Here is a 27,732-nt window from a genome sequence, read left to right as displayed (position 1 = left end):
TGACTTATCAGGGAGATCTATGCACTGCCCATAGAAGCTTATTAACATATTAGGAAGAACGTGGAATTCTCAGGAATAAGATATCAGATTGCAGATATCATGGTATCATTTTATTCATCTTTAACCTGCATGCTAATATACAGTATATGGTTTAGGAGCATTGGTTCTACCAACAGATTCTGTTTAAATGGAAATTTAACATAAAAAAAGAATTATATATAGGGGGGTGTGCGGGGGTAAGGAGGGTTAAGATGTATGTTAGATAAAAGTCTCTTGACCCAAGCCCAATTAAACTTTGTTCAAACACTAAAAGGCCGGCTTCACACTTGCGAGTTTTACGGACGTAAGAGCGCAGAAACTACGTCCGTAAAACTCGCAAAAAATACGGCACAATTATTCTCTATGCCCCTGCTCCTATCTGCCGTATTTTACTGATCAGTATTATACGGCTTTCTACGGCCGTACAAAATCGCAGCATGCTGCGTTTGTCACCGTACTGCGCAAGAAATACGCCAATGAAAGTCTATGGAAGCGTGAAAAATACGGATTTCACACGGACAAGCAGTGTGACTTGCGAGAAATACGCAGCGGTGTTAGAGAGAAAAGCCGGTAATTCAGTGCGGTGTACAGTAAAATCACACTGACAGCTTACAGTCCAATAGGTAGAATAAATGTGTACACATAGAATAGGTATATATATATATATATATATGTCAGTGAGACACATATATGTATATATATTACTATTTATTCCAGCGCTATACAGCTTGAAAGCCGGTAATTCAATTACCGGCTTTTTCTTTCTCCTTCCTAAAACCCGACATGATTTGAGACATGGTTTACATACAGTAAACCATGTCTTCTCTCCATTTTTTTTGCAGATTCCACACTACTAATGTCAGTAGAGTGTATCTGCAAAATTTGGCCGTTCTAGCTCTTAAAATAAAGGTTTAAATGGCGTAAAAAATTGGCGTGGGCTCCCGCGCAATTTTCTCCGCCAGAGTAGTAAAGCCAGTGACTGAGGGCAGATATTAATAGCCTGGAGAGGGTCCATGGTTATTGGCCCCCCCCTGGCTAAAAATATCTGCCCCCAGCCACCCCAGAACAGGCACATCTGGAAGATGCGCCTATTCTGGCACTTGGCCACTCTCTTCCCATTCCCGTGTAGCGGTGGGATATGGGGTAATGAAGGGTTAATGCCACCTTGCTATTGTAAGGTGACATTAAGCCTAATTAATAACGGAGAGGCGTCAATTATGACACCTATCCATTATTAATCCAATTGAATGAAAGGGTTAAATAAAACACAAACACATTATTTAAAATTATTTTAATGAAATAAAAACAATGGTTGTTGGAGTATTTTATTCTACGCCCAATCCAATCACTGAAGACCCTCGTTCTGTGAAAGAAAAAACATAATAAACCAACAATATACTTACCCTCCGCAGATCTGTAACGTCCAACGATGTAAATCCTTCTGAAGGGGTTAAAACATTTTGCAGCAAGGAGCTTTGCTAATGCAGGCTGCTCCTCGCTGCAAAACCCCGGGGAATGAGTCTAAATATAGATCAATGAGCTATATTTAGCTTCATTTGCGGTGAGGCGCCCTCTGCTGGATGTTCATAGATCGTGGGAAATTTCCTAGAAAGCTCCCAGGCTTTCTAGGCAAGTTCCCACGATCTATAAACAGCCAGCAGAGGGCGCCTCACCGCAAATGAAGCTAAATATAGCTCATTGATCTATATTTAGACTCATTCCCCGGGGTTTTGCAGCGAGGAGCAGCCTGCATTAGCAAAGCTCCTTGCTGCAAAATGTTTTAACCCCTTCAGAAGGATTTACATCGTTGGACGTTACAGATCTGCGGAGGGTAAGTATATTGTTGGTTTATTATGTTTTTTCTTTCACAGAACGAGGGTCTTCAGTGACTGGATTGGGCGTAGAATAAAATACTCCAACAACCATTGTTTTTATTTCATTAAAATAATTTTAAATAATGTGTTTGTGTTTTATTTAACCCTTTCATTCAATTGGATTAATAATGGATAGGTGTCATAATTGACGCCTCTCCGTTATTAATTAGGCTTAATGTCACCTTACAATAGCAAGGTGGCATTAACCCTTCATTACCCCATATCCCACCGCTACACGGGAATGGGAAGAGAGTGGCCAAGTGCCAGAATAGGCGCATCTTCCAGATGTGCCTTTTCTGGGGTGGCTGGGGGCAGATATTTTTAGCCAGGGGGGGCCAATAACCGTGGACCCTCTCCAGGCTATTAATATCTGCCCTCGGTCACTGGCTTTACTACTCTGGCGGAGAAAATTGCGCGGGAGCCCACGCCAATTTTTTCCGCCATTTAACCCTTTATTTTAAGAGCTAGAACGGCCAAATTTTGCAGATACACACTACTGACATTAGTAGTGTGGAATCTGCAAAAAAAATGGAGAGAAGACATGGTTTACTGTATGTAAACCATGTCTCAAATCATGTCGGGTTTTAAGAAGGAGAAAGAAAAAGCCGGTAATTGAATTACCGGCTTTCAAGCTGTATAGCACTGGAATAAATATTAATATATATACATATATGTGTCTAATGACATATATATATATATATATATATATATATATATATATATAGACAGTATATATATATATATTTTTTTCTTTTTGGGACACATGGATCATTTCTATAGCGGTATGTTGGTTTTGCAAGCCTGCGAGAAAACCACGCAGTACGGATGCCATACGGATTACATACGGAGGATGCCATGCGCAAAAAACGCTGACACACCCTGCCTACGGAGGAGCTACGGACCACTATTTTCGGGACATTTCAGCGTATTACGGCCGTAATATACGGACCGTATTTTCATACGCTGAGTGTGAAGCCGGCCAAAATTTGATGCAGAAATGTCTTCTCCTGAAAGATGAATTTCATGTGAATTGAATTGATTCTGCAACATGCACAGAGATTTCTGAAACCCTCACTCTGTTGAACAGGATAGTCACAAACATTTCTGCCAATTATTAATATAGGTATGACATTAAAAGCAGACTAGTACTAGAGTTGATTGATCCACGAGAGTACCCAGCAATGGTATCCTCTCTGTGGCTCTCCAGCTATAGCAAAAATGGTAGACCAACAAATTATTCTATGGACATGTTGGGACTTGTAGTTTAACCCCTTAAGCCCCGAGGGTGGTTTGCACGTTAATGACCGGGCCAATTTTTACAATTCTGACCACTGTCCCTTTATGAGGTTATAACTCTGGAACGCTTCAACGGATCTTGGCGATTCTGACATTGTTTTCTCGTGACATATTGTACTTCATTTTAGTGGTAACATTTATTCGATATAACTTGCGTTTATTTGTGAAAAAAACGGAAATTTGGCGAAAATTTAGAAAATTTCGCAATTTTCCAACTTTAAATTTTTATGCCCTTAAATCACAGAGATATGTCACGCAAAATACTTAATAAGTAACATTTACCACATGTCTACTTTACATCAGCACAATTTTAGAACCAAAATTTTTTTTTGTTAGGGAGTTATAAGGGTTAAAAGTTGACCAGCAATTTCTCATTTTTACAACACCATTTTTTTTTAGGGACCACATCTCATTTGAAGTCATTTTGAGGGGTCTATATGATAGAAAATACCCAAGTGTGACACCATTCTAAAAACTGCACCCCTCAAGGTGCTCAAAACCACATTCAGGAAGTTTATTAACCCTTCAGGGGTTTCACAGGAATTTTTGGAATGTTTAAATAAAAATGAATATTTAACTTTTTTTCACACAAAATTTATTTCAGCTCCAATTTGTTTTATTTTACCAAGGGTAACAGGATAAAATGGATGCCAAACGTTGTTGTACAATCTGTACTGAGTACGCTGATACCCCATATGTGGGGGTAAACCACTGTTTGGGCGCATGGCAGAGCTCGGAAGGAAAGGAGCGCCATTTTACTTTTCAATGCAAAATTGACAGGAATTGAGATGGGACGCCATGTTGCATTTGGAGAGGCCCTCATGTGCCTAAACATTGAAACCCCCCACAAGTGACACCATTTTGGAAAGTAGACACCCTAAGGAACTTATCTAGATGTGTGGTGACCACTTTGACCCACCAATTGCTTCACAGAAGTTTATAATGCAGAGCCGTAAAAATAAAAAATCATATTTTTTCACAAAAATGATCTTTTCGCCACCAATTTTTTATTTTCCCAAGGGTATGAGAAGAAATTAGACCACAAAAGTTGTTGTGCAATTTGTCCTGAGTGCGACGATACCCCATATGTGGGGGTAAACCACTGTTTGGGCGCATGGCAGAGCTCGGAAGGAAAGGAGCGCCATTTGACTTTTCAATGCAAAATTGACTGGAATTGAGATGGGACGCCATGTTGCGTTTGGAGAGCCCCTGATGTGCCTAAACATTGGAACCCCTCACAAGTGACACCATTTTGAAAAGTAGACCCCTTAAGGAACTTACCTAGATGTGTGGTGAGCACTTTGACCCAACAAGTGCTTCACAGAAGTTTATAATGCAGAGCCGTAAAAATAAAAAATCTTATTTTTTCACAAAAATGATATTTTCGCCCCCAATTTTTTATTTTCCCAAGGGTAAGAGAAGAAATTAGACCACAAAAGTTGTTGTGCAATTTGTCCTGAGTGCGACGATACCCCATATGTGGGTGTAAACCACTTTTTGGGCGCATAGCAGAGCTCGGAAGGGAAGGAGCGCCATTTGACTTTTCAATGCAAAATTGACTGGAATTAAGATGGGACGCCATGTTGGTTTGGAGAGCCCCTGATGTGCCTAAACATTAAAACCCCCATAAGTGACACCATTTTGGAAACTAGACCCCCTAAGGAACTTATCTAGATGTGTTTTGAGAGCTTTGAACCCCCAAGTGTTTCACTACAGTTTATAACGCAGAGCCGTTAAAATAAAAAAAATTTTTTTCGCAAAAATTATTTTTTAGCCCCCAGTTTTGTATTTTCACAAGGGTAACAGAATAAATTGGACCCCAAAAGTTGTTGTCCAATTTGTCCTGAGTACGCTGATACCCAATATGTGGGGGGGAACCACTGTTTGGGTGCATGGCAGAGCTCGGAAGGGAAGGAGCGCCATTTGGAATGCAGACTTAGATGGATTGGTCTGCAGGAGTCACGTTGCATTTGCAGAGCCCCTGATGTACCCAAACAGTACAAACCCCCCACAAGTGACCCCATATTAGAAACTAGACCTCCCAAGGAACTTATCTAGATGTGTTGTGAGAACTTTGAACCCCTAAGTGTTTCACTACAGTTTATAACGCAGAGCCGTGAAAATAAAAATTCTTTTTTTTTCACAAAAATGATTTTTTAGCCTCCAGCTTTGTATTTTAACAAGGGTAATAGAATAAATTGGACCCCAAAAGTTGTTGTCCAATTTGTCCTGAGTACGCTGATACCCCATATGTGGGGAAGAACCACTGTTTGGGCGCATGGCAGAGCTCGGAAGGGAAGGAGCGCCATTTGGAATGCAGACTTAGATGGATTGGTCTGCAGGAGTCACGTTGCATTTGCAGAGCCCCTGATGTACCCAAACAGTACAAACCCCCCACAAGTGACCCCATATTAGAAACTAGACCTCCCAAGGAACTTATCTAGATGTGTTGTGAGAACTTTGAACCCCTAAGTGTTTCACTACAGTTTACAACGCAGAGCCGTGAAAATAAAAAATCCTTTTTTTTCCCCACAAAAATGATTTTTAGCCCCCCAAATTTTTATTTTCCCAAGGATAACAAGAGAACTTGGACCCAAAAAGTTGTTGTCCAATTTGTCTCGAGTACGATGATACCCCATATGTTGGGGTAAACCCCTGTTTGGGCGCACGGGAGAGCTCGGAAGTGAAGGAGCACTGTTTTACTTATTCAATGCAGAATTGGCTGGAATTGAGATCGGACGCCATGTCGCGTTTGGAGAGCCCCTGATGTGCCTAAACAGTGGAAACCCCCCAATTATAAATGAAACCCTAATCCAAACGCACCCCTAACCCCAATCCCAACTGTAACCCTAACCACACACCTAACCCTGACACACCCCTAATTCTAATCCCAACCGTAAATGTAATCCAAACCCTAACCCTAACCCTAACCCTAGCCCTAACCCTAGCCCTAACCCTAGCCCTAACCCTAACCCTAGCCCTAACCCTAGCCCTAACCCTAATGGGAAAATGGAAATAAATACATTTTTTTTAATTTTATTATTTTTCCCTAAGGCTAGGTTCACATTGCGTTAGGGAAATCCGTTTAGCGCTAGCGGATTGCGCTAACGCAATGTCTTTTTAGGTGTCGTGTTTAGTGGTCGCGTTAACGTCCCCGCTCTGGAAGATCGGGGATCGGACCTCGGGCGCGCCGCGGACGCTGCAAGCAGCGTCCGAGGCGCACCACAAAAGAACGGCACCTTGCTAGCGCGAGCCGAAAATGGCACGCTCTAGCGATGCGCTACACCCGAAAATCACATTGCTGTCAATGGGTGTGCTAACGGACCCGTTGCATGGCGTTAATTGTGACATTTTCGCCGTGCAACGCTGTCCGTTAGCGTTAACCCATTAACGCAATGTGAACCTAGCCTAACTAAGGGGGTGATGAAGGGGGGTTTGATTTACTTTTATAGCGTTTTTTATATCGGATTTTTATGATTGGCAGCCATCACACACTAAAAGACGCTTTTTATAGCAAAAAAGTTTTTGCGTCTCCACATTTTGAGACCTATAATTTTTCCATATTTTGGTCCACAGAGTCATGTGAGGTCTTGTTTTTTGCGGGACGAGTTGACGTTTTTATCGGTAACATTTTCGGACACGTGAAAGTTTTTGATCGCTTTTTATTCCGATTTTTTGTGAGGCAGAATGACCAAAAACCAGCTATTCATGAATTTCTTTTGGGGGAGTCGTTTATACCGTTCCGCGTTTGGTAAAATTGATGAAGCAGTTTTATTCTTCGGGTCAGTACGATTACAGCGATACCTCATTTATATCTTTTTTTATGTTTTGGCGCTTTTATACGATAAAAGCTATTTTATAGAAAAAATAATTATTTTGGCATCGCTTTATTCTGAGGACTATAACTTTTTTATTTTTTTGGTTATGATGCTATATGGTGGCTCGTTTTTTGCGGGACAAGATGATGTTTTCAGAGGTACCATGATTATTTATAACCGTCTTTTTTATCGCGTGTTATTCCACTTTTTGTTCAGCGTTATGATAATAAAGCGTTGTTTTTTGGCTCGTTTTTTTTTTTTTTTCTTACAGTGTTCACTGAAGGGGTTAACTAGTGGGCCAGTTTTATAGGTCGGGTCGTTACGGACGCAGCGATACTAAATATGTGTACTTTTATTGTTTTTTTTTTTTTTTTTTAGATAAAGAAATGTATTTATGGGAATAATATTTTTTTTTTTCTTCTTTATTTAGAAATTTTTTTATTTTTTACACGTGTGGAAATTTTTTTTTTTACTTTTTCACTTTGTCCCAGGGGGGGACATCACAGATCACAGATCTGACAGTGTGCACAGCACTCTGTGAGATCGGTGATCTGACATACAGCCGGGCAGGATTAGAGCTGCAGCTGCAGCCTGATCCTGACCCGGAAGTGCTCCCTGAAGGACCCGGATGCAGCCCCGTGGCCATTTTGGATCCGGGCACTGCAGGGAGAAGACGCTCGGTACACGGTGAGTACATCACCGTGTACCGATCGTCTCAGGGAAGCCCGCAGGGAGCCCCCTCCCTGCGCGATGCTTTCCTGCACCACCGGCACACCGCGATCATATTTGATCGCCGTGTGTCGGGGGTTAATGTGCCGGGAGCGGTCCGTGACCGCTCCTGGCACATAGTGCCGGATGTCAGCTGCGATAGGCAGCTGACACCCGGCCGCGATCGGCCGCGCTCCCCCCGTGAGCGCTGCCGATCGCATATGACGTACTATCCCGTCACTGGGAATTAAGTCCCAGGTCACCTGGACGGGATAGTACGTCATATGGGATTAAGGGGTTAACAACAGCTGGAGAATCACAAGTTTGAAAACACTGGGGAAATAGAAGCATGTCAGACTCCCTAATGCATCTGTTGTCAGAATAAACATTAGATAGCCATATTTCAATTTCACAACCACTTCTAGTTTTCCATACCTCCTCTCCTAACTAGAAAATTGGCACAAGAGATGATTGGCAGATCTAAAGCCAGAGGCAGATCTAGGTTTTCTGGCACACAGGTCAAGAATTCAGTTTGGACCCCCTCCTATACATAGTCATCATGTGACCTCTTATATGCAATTTGCATACTTACAGTCGGGTGCCAACTAGCTGCTCTTCCTAATTATCTCAATGTTCAGAGAGAAACTATGCATTATTGAGAGAAGCAAGAATAAAAGCTACTTGTCCCATGACTGTAAGTATGGAAATTGCATGTGAATGATCATGTGATGACTATTAGAACTGGCAAGCAGAGCCGAATTCTTAAACCACCATCAGTGCATGGGTACATCACCAGAACTATCATTGGTACATAAATACATCTCCAAAACCACCATCAGTAAAACCATCGGTACAGAAATACATCACAAGAACCACCATCAGTACTTGAATGCATCATCAGAACCACTAAAAGTACAGGAATACATCACCAGAACCACCATCAGTACAGGAGTATAGCATCAGAGCCACCATCAAATTAGCCGCATATATATTTGTACTGCATAAACCTACAACTCCAATACAAACAAATGTTAAGGTTGGCGGAACGCACCGCATATATTTATTAGGTGAGATAGGTGCGTTCGCAACCCGGGATCCACCGTTCAGGAAAGAACCTGCTGCTAAGTAAGGCGGTGAAGTAAATTAGTATAAACGAACTCTGTTACTTCACAGAGCCCGTAGTAAAGAGAACGCTGTGCCCTGTTTAGCTCACAGGGGACACAGCTACTGAGTAGAGCCGACAGTGGTCATGCAGTCCAAACCAAACATGCTGCTCCTCTCCGGTGGAGCCGGAATTCTAATGGCTATTAGCCAGCCCTGAATTCACTCATAAGAAACCCCTCGCCGGAGGTTCCAGCCTTCTAGGGGCTTTTTTCAGCCGGGTCCCTGACTGTATACTCACAAAAACTCCTCGCCGGAGGCGCCAGCATTCTAGGGGCTTATTTCAGCTGGGTCCCTGACCACACACACACGACCACACTGGCGCTGAGTTCGTACATATTTGATACTAGCGCATGGCCGTGTAGTCACGAGAACCTTTTGTAGCTGCAGCAACTTCAGGACCTTCCCAGAAGGACCAATGGAAGGCTGCCACAGAGCTTAATCAGGTACAGGGCCTTCCTGGAGGACCAATGAAAGTTGCTGCAGTACCTGAGCATGTGACCCTAGACCTCCCCTGAGAGATCTTACCCTGGGCATGCTCAGTGTGTGCAAAGCAGGACTTAGTCCCAGAAAAGCCTGCTCGCCGCAGACCAGTGCAGGGTACAATAGCAGAGCCTGGAGAGGCAGCAGTAACCCTTTGCACAGTATCAGATTCAATGAGACGCTGGGACCGACGTCTCCGCTGTGCAGAATGGGAGACCGCAGCAGACATGGCTCGAGATTCCCCCTGTGCAGTGGCGGGAACTCGACTCCTAATAAACAAAGCCATAAAAATATAATACAGTGGGTATGGAAAGTATTCAAACCCCTTTAAATTTTTCTCTCTTCGTTTCATTGCAACCATTTGGTAAATTCAAAAAAGTTCATTTATTTCACATTAATGTACACTCTGCACCCCATCTTGACTGGAAAAAAACAGAAATGTAGACATTTTTGTAAATTTATTAAAAAAGAAAAACTGAAATATCACATGGTCATAAGTATTCAGACCCTATGCTCAGTATTGAGTAGAAGCACCCCTTTGAGCTAGTACAGCCATGAGTCTTCTTGGGAATGATGCAACAAGATTTTCACACCTGATTTGGGGATCCTCAGCCATTCTTCCTTGCAGATCCTCTCCAGTTTCGTCAGGTTGGATGGTGAATGTTGGTGGATGGCCATTTTCAGGTATCTCCAGAGGTGCTCAATTTGGTTTAGGTCAAGGCTCTGGCTGGGCCAGTCAAGAATGGTCACAGAGTTGTTCTGAAGCCACTTCTTCATTATTTTAACTGTGTGCTTGGGGTCATTGTCTTGTTGGAAAATGAACCTCCAGCCAAGTCTGAGGTCCAAAGCACTCTGGAAGAGGTTTTAATTCAGGATATTTCTGTACTTGGCCACATTCATGTTTCCTTCAATGACAACGAGTTGCCCTGTCGCTGCAGCTGAAAAACACCCCCATAGCATAATGCTGCCACCACCATCTTTCACTGTTGGCATTGTATTGGGCTGGTTTTCTCCACACTTACCACTTAGAATTATCACCAAAAAGGTCTATCTTCATCTTATTAGACCAGAGAATCTTATTTCTCATAGTCTGGGAGTCCTTCATGTGTTTTTTAGCAAACTCTATGCGGCTTTCATATGTCTTGCACTGAGGAGAGGCTTCCGTCAGGCCACTCTGCCATAAAGGCCTGACTGGTGGAGGGATGCAGTGATAGTTGACTTTGTGGAACTTTCTCCCATCTCCCTACTGCATCTCTGGAGCTCAGCCACAATGATCTTGGGGTTCTTCTTTACCTTTCTCACCAAGGCTCTACTTCCACGATTGCTTAGTTTGGCTGTATGGCCTGGTCTAGGAAAACTTCTGGTGGTCCCAAACTTCTTCCATGTAAGGATTATGGAGGCCACTGTGCTCTTAGGAGTACTGCAGAAATTCTTTTGTAACCTTGGCCAGATCTGTGCCTTGCCACAGTTCTGTCTCTGAGCTCCTTGGCCAGTTCCTTTGATCTCATGATTCTCATTTGGTCTGACATGCACTGTGAGCTCTGAGGTCTCATATATATGTATGTGCACGAGTTCAGGTTTGTTCTTTTTTTTGAGTATTTTCGCGATAAAAACACGATAAAACCGCATTAGAAACTGCAGACATATGCATCCTATCATTTAGAATGCATTCTGCAATTTTTGTGGACATGATGCGTTTTTTTCCACGAAAAAAATGCATCGCGGTAAAAAAAAGCAACATGTTCATTAATGTTGCAGTTTTTTCGTGTTTTCCACGCTATTCTATGCATTTGGAAAAAACTCAAGAAAAAGGCATAAAAAAATGCATCACAAACGCGCAAAAAAAGCATGCGGATTTCTGGCAGAAATGTCAGGTTTTTGTCAGGAAAATTTCTGCCAGAAATCCTGACGTGTGCACATAGCCTCACACTGTCCTTCTTATGCATACCCCCCCTTCTTAGGCATGTCCTACATGCCCCCCCCACACTGACTTCTTCTTTCCATGCTGGATCCCCTCTTCACACTGACTTCCCACACTATGTCCTCCTACACTGCCAAATCTCTTTACTGTGCCCTTCCTCGTATTCCCCCTTTTCTGCATACTGTACCCTCCATACTGTACCCTCACACTTCCCTCATGTTGCCTCCTCTCCATACTGCCCCTTCACCTCACACATTTCTCTTCTCCTTCCCCATACTGTTACCTTACACAACTCTCCCCCATCCCCATATTCTTTCCGCCACCATTTCCCTTCCCCACTCATCATAGTGTTTCTTCACACATACATTACTCCCCATAATGTATTCTCCAAATTCCCCACCCATAGTCTCATCTTACAAGATTCCCTATTACAATAACTCTTTGGTTTCTTCAGTTCAATTATCCTAAATCATGTGACAAGGCTCGTTAAAGGGTCAACATTGACTTATAGGATTGCTACTTCCAATAGGTGGCACTAGAGTTCTAGTTTTTTTCCACTCTGGAGAGACAATTTGCATAATTAGCATATTTCCCAGAGGAGCATTGCGGCTTTAAGTCTCCTCATCTTGGCATGCTTAGCATGTCAATCTCAGCAAGGAGAAATGAAACTTCTTGAATATCGGTCGGATGCCTCTCACACAGCCAAACCCGATCTCCACGTTGCACTGACGAGGGGAAGTACCTCGAAACACAGTGTCTGCAAATTGTTTGGCTATTATCTTAAGTCATGTGATAAGGCTAGTTAAAGGGTCAACATTGACTTGTAGGATTTCTATCTCCAATAGGTGGCACTAGAGTTCTAGTTCTCTTCCTCTCTGAAGAGACAATTTGCATATTCAGTTCAATTGGAGCGCTTAACATAACAGCGTTCCCTGAGCCTACAGTTAGGTCCATATATATTTGGACAGAGACAAGATTTTTCTAATTTTGGTTATAGACATTACCACTATGAATTTTAAACAAAACAATTCAGATGCAGTTGAAGTTCAGACTTTCAGCTTTCATTTGAGGGTATCCACATTAAAATTGGATGAAGGGTTTAGGAGTTTCAGCTCCTTAACATGTGCCACCTTGTTTTTAAAGGGTCCAAAAGTAATTGGACAGATTCAATAATTTTAAATAAAATGTTAATTTTTAGTACTTGGTTGAAAACCCTTTGTTGGAAGTTTTGAACTCATGGACATCACCAGACGCTGTGTTTCCTCCTTTTTGATGCTCTGCCAGGCCTTCACTGCGGTGGTTTTCAGTTAATGTTTGTTTGTGGGCCTTTCTGTCTGAAGTTTAGTCTTTAACAAGTGAAATGCATGCTCAATTGGGTTGAGATCAGGTGACTGACTTGGCCATTCAAGAATATTATACTTCTTTGCTTTAATAAACTCCTGGGTTGCTTTGGCTTTATGTTTTGGGTCATTGTCCATCTGTAGTATGAAATGACGACCAATCAGTTTTGCTGCATTTGGCTGGATCTGAGCACACAGTATCTCTGAAGACCTCAGAATTCATTCGGCTGCTTCTGTCCTGTGTCACATCATTAATAAACACTAGTGACCCAGAGCCACTGGCAGCCATGCATGCCCAAGCCATCACACTGCCTCCGCCGTGTTTTACAGATGATGTGGTATGCTTTGGATCATGAGCTGTACCACGCCTTCGCCATACTTTTCTCTTTCCATCATTCTGGTAGAGGTTGATATTGGTTTCATCTGTCCAAAGAATGTTCTTCCAGAACTGTGCTTGTTTTTTTAGATGTTTCTTAGCAAAGTCCATTCCAGCCTTTTTATTCTTGATGCTTATGAGTGGCTTGCACCGTGCAGTGAACCCTCTGTATTTACTTTCATGCAGTTTTCTCTTTATGGCAGATTTGGATATTGTTACGCCGACCTCCTGGAGAGTGTTGTTTACTTGGTTGGCTGTTGTGAAGGGGTTTCTCTTCACCATGGAGATTATCCTGCCATCATCCACCACTGTTTTCTTCCGTGGGCGCCCAGGTCTTTTTGCATTGATTAGTTTACCGGTGCTTTCTTTCTGTCTCAGGATGTACCAAACTGTAGATTTTACCAGTCCTAATATTGTAGCACTTTCTCGGATGGGTTTTTTCTGTTTTCGCAGCTTAAGGATGGCTTGTTTCACCAGCATGGAGAGCTCCTTTGACCGCATGTTTACTTCACAGCAAAACCTTCCAAATGCAAGCACCACACCTCAAATCAACTCCAGGCCTTTTATCTGCTTAATTGAGAATGACAGAACAAAGGGATTGCCCACAACTGTCCATGAAATAGCCTTGGAGTCAATTGTCCAATTACTTTTGGCCCCTTTAAAAACAGGGTGGCACATGTTAAGGAGCTGAAACTCCTAAACCCTTCATCCAATTTTAATGTGGATACCATCAAATGAAAGCTGAAAGTCTGAACTTCAACTGCATCTGAATTGTTTTGTTTAAAATTCATTGTGGGAATGTCTATAAACAAAATTAGAAAAATGTTGTCTCTGTCCAAATATATATGGACCTAACTGTATAAGGTGCCGAAGACTGATGTTAGCAGTATGATAAGATGACCTGATTATATTGCTGAGGTCTCAGATTTGGAACTGCCAGTGGTCAGGGCTTCAATTGTACTTGTACCTGAAAGACGCAAGTACAATTGATTTATGGTTGCTGTCCTGTTAAGCCCCCGTCTCACATAGCGAGATCGCTAGCGAGATCGCTGCTGAGTCACAAGTTTTGTGACGCAACAGCGATCTCAGTAGCGATCTCGCTATGTGTGACACGTAGCAGCGATCAGGCCCCTGCTGTGAGATCGCTGGTCGTGTCGGAATGGCCTGGACCATTTTTTGATCGTTGAGGTCCCGCTGGGTAACACACATCGCTGTGTTTGACACCTTACCAACGACCTCGTTGACAGGACGTCCCATTGAATCATCATGAAATAGCATCGTTCTACAGGTCGCTACAGGTCGCTACAGTTCGCCGCATCGTTGCTGCGTCGTTGGGGAGATCGCACTGTGTGACATCTCACCAGCGACCACATAGCGACGCAGCAACGATCCCTGACAGGTCGTATCGTTGTCGGGATCGCTTAAGCGTCGCTATGTGTGACGGGGCCTTACACCTTCTCTGAGCCAACTCCCAGCTTGACAACTGGCTTAGACAACAAGAGAACAGCCAAATCCCACTCCAGGGAAAGAGGGGGGTTGGAAAAATGCTGTTGATTGGTAGACACCTTGAACTGCCACATCAGATGTTCTGATAGTGCCCCCCCCCCCACTGCCTGCTGTGCTGCCTATCTCCACAGATAAGCCCCAGGTAAATCTTCCATAGGTGATAACATGCACATTCACCAAATGTCTATTTCATAGGGCTGGGGGTATGCCTTGGGTAATAATTCCAGGTTGCAATAAGTATCTCAGTTTAACTGTCAAGCATTGTGGCATCAAGATAAAAATCTGAATCCGTAATCCATTTCTCCAGATTCCTGCTGGCAAAATCAGTACGGATGAAAAAAAGGAAACAGGATATTGGTCACTATGGCTGAAAGGAAAGGTTAAAAAAAGTTGGCATGTATAGTGTGTATAATCAAGGAAGTATTATGTAGGCCTGAAAACTATCGATATAGAACATACAATAAATCAAAATTTAACTTTGCTTCATTTACAGACTTTTTTCAAATTAAAACCAAGAGTCTGAGGCAAGTGTTTCCTACTAAGAACAGTTTCACTTAGCCCATGTTCACTTCTGTGCTTGGATGGAACTAAGCTGCCTAAGGCTACTTTCACACTAGCGTTGTGTGACGTACATCGCAATGCGTCGTTTTGAAGAAAAAACGCATCCTGCAAAGTTGCCCGCAGGATGCGTTTTTTTTTCCATAGACATGCATTGCGACGCATGGCCACACGTCGCATCCGTCGTGCGACGGATGCATCGTGTTTTGGAGGACTGTCAGCACAAAAAATCATTGCATGTAACGTTTTTTTGTGCGTCGTGTCCGCCATTTCCGACCGCGTATGTGCGGCCAGAACTCCGCCCCCTCCTCCACGGACCTTACAATGGGGCAGCAGATGCGTTGTAAAACTGCATCCGCTGCCCCCGTTGTTCATTTTTTTTGCAGTTTGCGTCGGTACGTCGGGCCAACGCATGGCGACGGCCCCGTACCGACGCTAGTGTGAAAGTAGCCTTAGCGCCAGGTCTCCTGACCTGAGATAACGGTCTCATCGGAGTGTTTCACGGGAGTGTAAAATCAACCTGAGGATATATTCACATTGTTTTTTAAAAGAATTTTGAAGCTGATTCAATTGAAAATCCTCATAACAACACTTCAAATATGGTTGAATACTTTTCCTTTTGATTTCAGAGGAAAAAACATTGTTCTTATGGTAAGTTATCTGACCATTTTTTTCCCGAGCAGGTTCTGTAAACCTCATATGTCACTTCTTTGAGGAGGAAACGACAGAGCACAGAAACCTATGTAGAGAAATACTATTCAGGCAAACAAAATTGCTTGAAAAACAGCAAAAAAAAGCCTTTCCTGAAGTGAAGTCCTGTTGAAAAATTTGTAGAAATTTTCCACCTCCAAAAATTTCTATGTGAATATCCTTTGAAATAAAAACAGTTGGAGATCTCAAGGCCATTCTACCACTTCTTAGATCACTTCCATATTCTCTGACACTCACTACTCGAACACGGACCGCGATGTCCGGAAGTCCTCTGGTTCTCTTGACCCAAGCCCTTACAAGTTCATAGTACACAGTCATAATATGGCAATCTGTAGAAATTTATCAGCTTGTACTGATCCTCCATAGGAAGCATTTTTTTCTCATTTTTTTTCTATGAGTTTATATGAATCTGTGAAGATGCAAAAAATGTTTTATCAGATGTCGCTTAATAACTATTATTTCCATAAAGCGATGCAACACGAATGGACCATATGATGGCACAAAAAGTGCTTACAACTTAGATGTATGGAACTGTGGTATCTCCAATATGCAACCACACAGGTCACACATACCAGAGCAAAGATAGGCTGAGTGAAATAACAACAATTAACATTTCCTATCAAACTTTTTGAACCTTCCATACAGCTGTGTGTTGTGATCTGGATGGTCACCACAGGCAACAATACTGTTTCTATGGCAGTAGTTTTTATAAATTCCTCCATTGTCTGATCTATCCTTGGTTCCTGCTGTTTCACACTTAGGCTTGCAGAAGCCAACAACAGCTTATGCAACTATTATGGGTGGTGTCTGGAATGCAGAGTGGCGTTTGTATGTAAATGTGGGACAGGAGTTTTTATGGTATGAAAAAGACTCAGTGGTAAAATGTAAAACAGTTCTTGACTACCAAGAGCAATTTGAACACAACAGCTGAGGACCTGCTTTTCAATAAGATACACAGGAAACAATGTTTTTAGCATATGGCAATCTAAACACTGCCTCGAAAGTATTTAATAGTTTGCTTAGTATAGAATGTACTATACAGTTGGCCTCAACCACTTTATGTCTCCTGACCTGAGCTCAACAGCCTTAGGCCGGTTTCACACGTCAGTGGCTCTGGTACGTGAGGTGACAGTTTCCTCACGTACCGGAGCCACTGACACACGTAGACACAGTGAAATCAATGCATCTGTGCAGATGTCATTGATTTTTTGCGGACCGTGTCTCCGTGTGCCAAACACGGAGACATGTCAGTGTTCGTGGGAGCGCATGGATTACACGGACCCATTAAAGTCAATGGGTCCGTGTAAAACACGTACCGCACATGGACGTTGTCCGTGTGCAGTCCGTGTGCCGTGCAGGAGACAGCGCTACAGTAAGCTGTCCCCCCCACTGGTGCTGAAGCCGCGATTCATATCTTCCCTGCAGCAGCATTGCTGCAGAGAAGATATGAATAATCGTGTTTAAAATAAAGATGCATGACCCCACCCCCCTCCCACCCCCTGTGCGCCCCCCCGCTGTTATTAAAATACTCACCCGGCTCCCTCGCTGGCTGGCGCTGCTTCCTGTCCTGGCCGCACCTTCTACTGATATATGAGGCTGATGAGTTTGGGTCAGGAGACCTACAGCCAGTCATCATGGTCCATACCTAGATAATGTTTCACAGACTTCTGAAATGTGTGCAGAAGGAAAGAAAGAAATTTAATATTACCCTACATTAGCGATAAGTGAATCAGGTATAATTCAAATTAAGTGTTCATGTGGATTTTCCTGGGAAATTCATTTCACGGAGAAGTTATCCTCTGTGAATTTAATGTTCCTTACTATGCTCTGGGGTCTCATCAATTTGAGGAGCATGATAAAAGTAACATGTTCATATAAATCTCTGTATTCACTTCATCACGTGCCTCTCTGGGCCCCTCTGCTTTGTCACCCATCAGGTAACTGTTGCATTCCCGTCACTCGCAATTAAATCCTCGACCCTCTCGCTCTAGGCTGAGACTTCAAGTTTTGATGAGGGCATGAAGAGTTCTTCACAATGTCATGACATCACTATGTGCACTGTATTCTTGCGCGTGCATGTGTAGAATTGTCCTGGGCCAGAGCTGGAAATCCCAGCCTAGCTAGAGAGGTGAACAGTGAGGTGAGCATAAGCATTTGTTTTAATTTTTTTGAAACCTTTTCATGACACTTTACAGTTTAGAAAAATGGCGGCCAGCAATCACCATTTTGGTGAATCCGCGCAGATGCAAATTACAAAAAATGTGCACGTTAGCAAATGCAGATTTTTGTAAAACTCAACTAGAATTAAATTTCACTCTAATTTATTCACTCATCTCTACTCTACATGAACCATATTCGCAACTACTTATGCAAATGATGTTTAATGAATTGGGAAGCTGTCATGCATGTTTGCACCTTTTTCTGCACCATGAATGCAAGACTCCATACAATATTGTAATACAAATGTAAATTATGACATATTGCAGATGTTATAGGATTACCCTGCACAATAACCAAATTCTTAGAGCAGGACATTACAGAGTTGGCACTATGTGGTACTACCCATGCAGCTCCAAAAGAAAAAGGTATATCTCTCAGTGATGACAAAAAAAACATTTTTAAGTGTTTTATTATTCAAAAGCATTTTTTGCTGATTTTTCATAATTTGCAGGCACTTGGATCAGAATATTCAAAATCGTTCCCCGGCCTGTGTGTGTTAGGGGTCAAGTTCCCACCTCTGCACAGAGGGAATCTCGAGCCACCTCCGCTGCGGTCTCCCATTCTTCTCCAGCCACAGTGGAGCCTGCTCAGCAGAGACATCGGTCCCAGCGTTTGACTCAGCCTGAGACTGTGCAGATGCTTTCTGCTGCTTTCCCAGGCTCAGCCATTGTAGCCAGTACTGGTCAGCGGCGAGCGAACGTCTCTGGGACTAAGTCCTGCTTTTTCCCTTCTGAGCATGCCCAAGGTAAGCCCTCTCATTGGAGGTCAGGGGTCACATGCTCAGGTACTGCTGCAGCTCCCATTGGTCCTCTAGGAAGGTCCTGAAGCTGCTGCAGCTATAAAAGGTTTGCATGGCCGCATGGCCATGCGCTATTATCACTTCATGTTATGAGCCTGCTATTTGTGGTCGCACCTGTATGTGGATAGGGTTTGGCTGAAATAAGCCCCTAGAATACTGGCACCTCCAGTGAGGAGTTTGTATGTATGTATTCAGGGCCTGGCTGAAGTAAGCCCCTAGAATACCAGCACCTGTATGTATGCTTCTCTGTGTGCGTGACCACTGACTGCCATCAGCTCAGCAGTTAGCTGTGTTCCTCTGTGGTGCTAACAGGGCACAGCGTGTTCTTTTCAGTGCGACTCAGTGAAGTAACGGAGCTCACTTATACCGCTATATAGTGCCGTCATCTTTTAGCATCAGGTTCTCTCCTGCACGGTGGACCCCGGGCTGCGAACGCACTAATATAACATCCCTATTAACTTGGTGCGTTCCGCCAGTCCTTACAGTGAGCGTGTTCAGACAAGAGATGTGCGCTTTGTCTGCCGAACTGTGCACTGTTCAGGGTTCTATTACATGAGTGGTGGGGATCTCAGGACCCGGACAGGTCCCAACGGTCTGAAGCAATTCAGGTGTGTGATAAAAATGAAAATATAGTAAAAAAACGTTTACTTACTGTTTAAATATTATGTTTCGTATCAATGTTTTTGATTTTACCTACAGTATAGGGTTAACGTATACCACACAGGAAATGTAACAAAGAAAACATTGAAGAAATTGCTGTTTTTACTTTTCTCCACCATAAATTTTTTTCATTTCACTATATGTACCCCAAAATGGTGAAATGAAAAATGACATCAGGTACCTTAGAACTTAGAAAAGACTACAGTGTTGAAAAAAAAAAACTGAATGATTTTTTTTTCTCCCCCGTAAAATCTGCTATTCTAGAGGCAGTGGCTTTTCTGGAACTTTCTTCAGGATATGCCATCAATATCAGATCAGTGGGGGCCAACTCTCTCACTAACCAGCTGATTGACAGAGCAGTGGTTGCATTGCCATATCCCCATCACTGTTTGTTAGACACAGCTCCATAGATTTTGTAGCAGCTTTGTTCTTTAAATGAGTTGCATCACTGTGTGCCCTTCAATCTGAGCACTGACGTGTGAAAGTATCCTTCAAACCCTTAGATAATGGAATCACTGATGGTCTAATAAAGTTTCAGTTTTGATTTTTTTTTTTAAGTTGAATCAAGAGAATGCAGAAAGCAAAGCTGATCCCGTATGATAGGTGATAACTTGCTGATCAGAGGGTGTCCAACATCTGGGACCAGCACCGATAGGTATAAACATGGCCCAGTCTAAGGGTATGTGTCCACGATCCGTAATCATGGCGCTTTGGACGGAGCAGAAAACCGCTCCGCCCAAAGTGCAGCCCCCTTCTGTACGCTCGGTGATTCTGGATGTGTTCATTCCACACATCCAGAATCACCGCACCCCATACATAGGGCCCTGTGATTTACCTTGCTGTGATGGAGCATTGCCACAAGGTAAGCACACATGCTGCGTTCTAAAAAGACGCGACGCATGTCAGTTAACGCAGGGCCGCCTGATGTGTGTGAACACGCATAGTGGAGACGGGATTTCATAAAATCCCCTCCACTATGCTGTAACATCTGGACGCTGCGGGTTGAACGCTGCGGCTGTACGCAGAGTTCAATCCGCAGCTAATCCGGATGTAATACTGAATGTGGACACATACCCTAACAGACGGGGAACTGTAATAAACCCTGTTGCAAAATGACAAGGGAGGTCTCACTCACGGCAGTAACCCAGTACTGACACTTACTTTACTAAGCTGTCACTAAACGATAATTACATTACAGCAATAACCATTTGGTAACCGATTAGGTTAGTTTCACATTTGCGTTAGGATCTGCAGCGTTTAGTCCGCATCCGTAAGTGGAGGAAAAAACGCATCAAAAAGCGTACAAACGCGGCTTTTTTTACGCATGCGGGAACGCATGCATTTAAAAAAACACCGCGTTTGTACGCTTTTCGATGCGTTTTTTCCTGCGTTTGTATTTTTTGTGCGCATGGTGACAAATTTTACAGGAGAAAAATCTAGATAACCAGACACCGCCAATGGGACTATAGAGGGCGTTTATTACGGGATATCTATATATACAGTTAGGGCCAGAAATATTTGGACAGTGACACAAGTTTTGTTATTTTAGCTGTTTACAAAAACATGTTCAGAAATAAAATTATATATGTAATATGGGCTGAAAGTGCACACTCCCAGCTGCAATATGATAGTTTCCACATCCAAATAGGAATCATAGCTCTGTAATGCATAGCGTCCTCTTTTTCAAGGGACCGAAAGTAATTGGACAATGGACTCTAAGGGCTGCAATTAACTCTGAAGGCGTCTCCCTCGTTAACCTGTAATCAATGAAGTAGTTAAAAGGTCAGGGGTGGATTCCAGGTGTGTGGTTTTGCATTTGGAAGCTGTTGCTGTGAGTAGACAACATGCGGTCAAAGGAACTCTCAATTGAGGTGAAGCAGAACATCCTGAGGCTGAAAAAAAAGAAAAAATCCATCAGAGAGATAGCAGACATGCTTGGAGTAGCAAAATCAACAGTTGGGTACATTCTGAGAAAAAAGGAATTGACTGGTGAGCTTGGGAACTCAAAAAGGCCTGGGCGTCCACGGATGACAACAGTCGTGGATGATCGCCGCATACTTAATTTGGTGAAGAAGAACCCGTTCACAACATCAACTGAAGTCCAGAACACTCTCAGTGAAGTAGGTGTATCTGTCTCTAAGTCAACAGTAAAGAGAAAACTCCATGACAGTAAATACAAAGGGTTCACATCTAGATGCAAACCATTCATCAATACCAAAAATAGACAGGCCAGAGTTAAATTTGCAGAAAAACACCTCAAGAAGCCAGCTCAGTTCTGGAAAAGTATTCTATGGACAGATGAGACAAAGATCAACCTGTACCAGAATGATGGGAAGAAAAAAGTTTGGAGAAGAAAGGGAACGGCACATGATCCAAGGCACACCACATCCTCTGTAAAACATGGTGGAGGCAACGTGATGGCATGGGCATGCATGGCTTTCAATGGCACTGGCTCACTTGTGTTTATTGATGACATAAGAGCAGACAAGAGTAGCCGGATGAATTCTGAAGTGTACCGGGATATACTTTCAGCCCAGATTCAGCCAAATGCTGCAAAGTTGATTGGACGGCGCTTCATAGTACAGATGGACAATGACCCCAAGCATACAGCCAAAGCTACCCAGGAGTTCATGAGTGCCAAAAAGTGGAACATTCTGCAATGGCCAAGTCAATCTCCAGATCTAAACCCAATTGAGCATGCATTTCACTTGCTCAAATCCAGACTTAAGACGGAAAGACCCACAAACAAGCAAGACCTGAAGGCTGCAGCTGTAAAGGCCTGGCAAAGCATTAAGAAGGAGGAAACCCAGCGTTTGGTGATGTCCATGGGTTCCAGACTTAAGGCAGTGATTGCCTCCAAAGGATTTGCAACAAAATATTGAAAATAAAAATATTTTGTTTGGGTTATGTTTATTTGTCCAATTACTTTTGACCTCCTAAAATGTGGAGTGTTTGTAAAGAAATGTGTACAATTCCTACATTTTCTATCAGATATTTTTGTTCAACCCTTCAAATTAAACGTTACAATCTGCACTTGAATTCTGTTGTAGAGGTTTCATTTCAAATCCAATGTGGTGGCATGCAGAGCCCAACTGGCGAAAATTGTGTCACTGTCCAAATATTTCTGGCCCTAACTGTAGATCCTAGGACTGCTGAAATCTTAACAGTGTGCTACTGTATCCTGTGTCATGATGGATCTTCGCATGGAGAGCTTTTATTTCAACCTGGATTTAAGCATCAAGCTGTTTCTTGCCTGTGCGTTTGCTTGGAAGCAAGACAGAAATCGTGAAAGATGGAGAAGGAGACGGCGTAGGCGTTTTTTGAGACACCCCATTATTGAATTACGTGAGAGATGTGGAGCCTATCACACGCTGTATGGCGAGCTTAATGAGAACCCTGACAAATTCCAGGAATACACAAGGATGTCGCAAGACTCGTTCTGGGATTTGCTTGCTCATGTCCAAGGAGCCATACGGAGACAGTACACCCAGCTCCGTAGAGCGATTCCACCAGAGGAACGTCTGCTGGTTACATTAAGGTATGTAAGAAATGTAAACCAATGCCATACCATTTTTCTTTATTATTTATTTTCTTCCAGATTTCTGGCAACCGGAGAGAGTTTATCATCCCTCCATTTCCAATACCGGCTTGGAATATCCACCCTGTCGGGAATAGTTGCAGACACTTGCCGGGCTTTGTGGAATGTACTCCGGGATGAGTTTATACCCTTACCCACTTTGGACATGTGGATTGGAATAGCGGAAAAATTCTGGAGTGTGTGTGATTTCCCCAACCGTTTGGGAGTGGTGGATGGAAAGCACAGCCGCATTATCAAACCAGCCAGAACAGGATCGGAGTACTTCAACTATAAAAAATATTTTTCTGTTGTGCTCATGGCAATAGCGGATGCGGACTGTCGCTTCATCCCCGTGGACTATGGAGCTTTTGGTCATGGCAACGATTCCCAGACTTTCAAGAACTCGGATATGGGCTGCCGTGTGTATGGCAAAAATTTTAATTTTCCACGGACACAACCTCTCCCCAACACTCAAGGTCCACCAATGCCATTTGTTATGGTTGGGATGAGGCCTTTCAGATGTGTGAAAACCTACTGAAGCCATATTCCAGTTGGGACTTGAACCACCCTAAAAGGATCTTTAACTACAGACTGACCAGGGCACGAAGAACTGTAGAGTGTACCTTTGGGATTCTAGTCTCAAAATGGCACATTCTTGCATCAGCCATTAATCTAAAAATGGAGACAGTCGACGAGGTGGTCAAAGCCTGCGTGGTTCTGCACAATTACATTATGGCTAAGGAGCGGCCCGACATTGAACTGGATGAACCAGTTGCACACCCACTGTCTGATTACCAGCATCACCCGCTGCGGTCAACAGCTGAAGTTGGCCACATGTGGAACCAATTTGCTGCCTTTTTTTATTCAGATATTAGACGTGTGTCATGGCAGGACAATGTTGTGTAAATGTCCTGTTGTTATTTTATCTGTACCAGTTATTTTCTTACATGTTACTAATGTTTCTCATTAATAAACTTTTTTTGGTGTCTTGACCGTGTCTCATATGTATTTCCTCTATAAACCGAGGTTGTCCTCACACTAGCAGTATTTGGTCTGTATTTATTATCAGTATTTGTAATCCAAAACTAGGAATGGGGGATAAAGGCTGAGGTGCTAGATATGCTAATATTATAATTTTCCTCTAATTGTTCCACTCCTTGTTTTGGCTTACAAATACTAATCTAAAATACTGACCACATACTGTTAGTGTGATGGCAGCCATGTTGTTTTAGTGATAAGGTTGTTGACGTCATTGCGTCCTGATTCTGTTCTGCTATGCAGTATCCATTGGACACAGACTGAAGAGACAATGGCTGTCATACAAAACAGATCTATACTCATCAAGTCAGGTGTCAGAAATAATGAATTCATGATGTACATATAACAGCCTCATGAATTCACTATTTCTGACTCATGTGCAGGTGAGCATAGATATGCCGTGTATGACCGCTAACGTCCCTTCAGTTTGTGTGAAATAGATTATGTACACAGAAGAGAAAATGGAGGCGATACAATGCACTTCTCTACTCAACAGGTCATGCGTCCCAACTAATGAGTTTTTGGACACCTGACCTGTAGAGTATAGTTTTGCATTGTATTGCCACCATTTTCTCTTCAGTCTGCAACACTAGTCACAGACTAAGCAGAATGAAGAGATTATGGAGAAAATACAAGTATAAATTTTTTGGTCCACCTCATAGCTCTATACTACAAACATACAAAGTCTTGTACTTGCTAACTCCTGGACCTATGATGTGGCCAAAAAATAAAGTGTGCGTCGCAGTGTTTTATTTGGCGCACGGTGTGTGTTGCCGGCGGCGAAAGACACAATTAAACAAACATAATTGGGGGCAAAAAACTTGTATTTACTTTTTAACAACAAAAATATTTCTTTAACTGCGCTTGCTTGGGGTAGAGTGATGGAAACGGGGGTGTGAAGCTGTGAGGCCTGGCTAAGTGTGGACGACGCATGGGTGGCAGAAGGGGCAATGAAACTTGTGGGGTCTGGTAGTTCGGGGATAGGGCTTGACACATGAGAGGCCTGAGGCACAGTGGAAGGGTGAGACAAACCTGACATAACAGACACACTGGGAGGTGAGGGGGGAGGAATACTAAGAGTACGGTGTTTTTTATTTTTTCTCCCTTTCTGGGATCGCCGGGTTCTGATAAGCCTCGGTGGGCTCATATGTCGTGGCATGGTCGTGGTTGATGACCCGTCAGGGTCTGGCTGCACTGTGCCAGAGTCCGTAGTGCTCATAGAGTGTGCAGCCATGCCAGAGTCCATAGTGCTTGTAGAGCGTGCAGCCGTGCCAAAGTCCATAGTGCTCGTAGAGCGTGCAGCCATGCCAGACTCCATAGTGCTTGTAGAGCAGAAGGCCATGCCAGGGTCCTGCTGCATCATGGTGGAAGCGGTACAGAAGGCCATGCCAGGGTCCTGCTGCATCGTGGTGGAGGCGGTACGGAAGGCCATGCCAGGGTCCTGCTGCTGCATCGTGGTGTCAGTGGGGGAGGTCCAAGCAGGAGCAGCGGTTGTCATGGTGGTGGCGGTGGGCTGTCCTACAGCACTCGGCATGGTGGTGGTGCTGTACTGGTGTCCGGCAGTGCTAGGAATAGAGGTGGCCGTGCAGTGGTATGCAGCAGAGGTCGGCATTGAGGTTAATCATGACAGTGAGGGCACAGGTGGATATGCCGACACTGTCTGCTGAAAATACCGACTCTGCTGCATAGCCTGCACGAAAGCAGCATTGGAGGCCTGCATGGCACTAAGCTGGAGATCAGGAGTAAGGTGTTCCGACATGCCCTGCTCAATTTGGTTAAAGAAATGATGTGCTGGCCTCTGGAGGTCGGCTTTTACTTGGTCAAGGCTTTTGGTGACCTCCTGGATACGTGTATTCATGTGGCTAAGGGAAATATCCATTTGGTCACCCAAAGCCTTGAGTCCTTCGTGAAAAACCAAGCTCAAGTGCAAAAACTCGGGCATGAGGGACCTGTCTGATGCCCTCTGCCGCTGCCAGGAGGAGCCCCAAAAAAAGGGGGCAGAGGCAGAGGACTGGGAAAGGGGAACACCTGATGGACCAGCTTCCTGGTCTCCAGGTAGTGTGGCAGGCCCACTTGCTGCAGCGCTGCTGGATGGCTGGGACGGGTCCGTGGCTGTCTGATGAAGGACCGCTCCAGAACCTGGGCCAACAGTACTGCTCCATGTGCTGTGAAAAAAGAAAAAAACATTAATACCAAAAATTAACCAGACGCCAACTCCTGTGGAATAGAAACATACAGATTATGGCAAAACAACACAACCAAATGCACGAGAGAAATACTAACGTTCTCTGGGCAAGGACCGGTCTTAAAAATGCCAGAATACGATGGTATTTGTACTTTCGGATCCTTGCTCCTGAACCACTGGGAACACGGCTCTCTTGACGCAGGTCCTTGTTGAAGCGGTCCTTCATCGAACGCCAAAGTGTTTTGACTTCCTGCACTGTTGAAAAAACAAAAAATTATGGTTACACAATGTACTTATGGCCATGCTCACACAACTGTGTGTGATGAGAGAAACTCCAGAGAGTTTCTCTCATCACACACAGTTGTGTGAGCACGGCCAAGGTCACTGCTGCTTCACACTGCATTGCAATACTTACAAAATGCACTTCGGACCCGAGTAGGGGCGTTGTCCCAGCTATCCCATCGCTTTGGCCACCTCATTCCATAGGCGCCGAATCGTCACATTGTCCGAGTGCTGTGGAACCCGGGAGTCCCACAACAGGACTCGCTCCTGGACAGGGAGATGAGGAAGTCATTTTCTATTAGGTCTTCATCCCGTTCTGGAACCTAAAAATAAATAAAGACATTAATGTTGGATACATTAACTAACATAAGGAAAAGAAAGAAAACAGAGGATGAGAAATGGCATGAATAAGGAAAGTCAAGATACAAAAGGAGTGCAGAAGAAAAATGTAAAGACTCAAGATTCAAGAATACTAAAGTGAGGAATCAGTAAACAGTCAGCCTTGTATACGTAAACGCTACCGCCTTGCCACCTGACTGTGAGTCCGCTGCTCCTACCCAGCCTCTGCCGCAGTAGAAGAACTCTAAAAAAAGGGAAAAAAAATTGTCATATGTGTAGATGTGACAGTGAATACTTACCAATCTGATGAGGTGAGTACTCACTTCACTGACATGTTCAGCTTCAGAAGGCCCAGAACGTCGCTCCTCATCAGAAGAAGAAGACATTTTGATGCATGCAGAAAAAAAGAAATGGAAGATGTTAGGACATGTAGAGACAGAAAATAGAAAATACAGGCATTGGCTTTGATATACTCACATTGTTCAGAGTCTTTTTTCCTCCAAAGTGCTTTCCTCTGTGTGGTCTGTTCCCAGTCTGCTGTGTAGTGACCTGGCAATGCCCACTCCCTCCCTTTATCACCTTGTATGTGGGGGGTGGCTAATCAGTGTCTAGACATGTTTTTCTCTGGTGCAACACATGCGTTCGCGGACGCAAGCAAATGCATGTGCTTGCGGCCACATGCGTTCACATAGACAGCAATGCGTTTTTTTTGCGCATTTGTGCCGCTAACAATCACATACGTTTCTAAGCGGCTCATTGATGCCTACAAAATTACTACATGTAGCGTTCACCGCGCTAAACCGCAGACGACAAAACGACGCATGCGCCGTCAAACGCGGCC

The sequence above is a fragment of the Ranitomeya imitator genome, chromosome 5, assembly GCF_032444005.1.
Source record: "Ranitomeya imitator isolate aRanImi1 chromosome 5, aRanImi1.pri, whole genome shotgun sequence".
NCBI classification, from domain to species: Eukaryota; Metazoa; Chordata; class Amphibia; order Anura; family Dendrobatidae; genus Ranitomeya; species Ranitomeya imitator.
The sequence above is the reverse complement of the archived record's forward strand: the minus strand, read 5'-3'. Positions refer to the sequence as shown.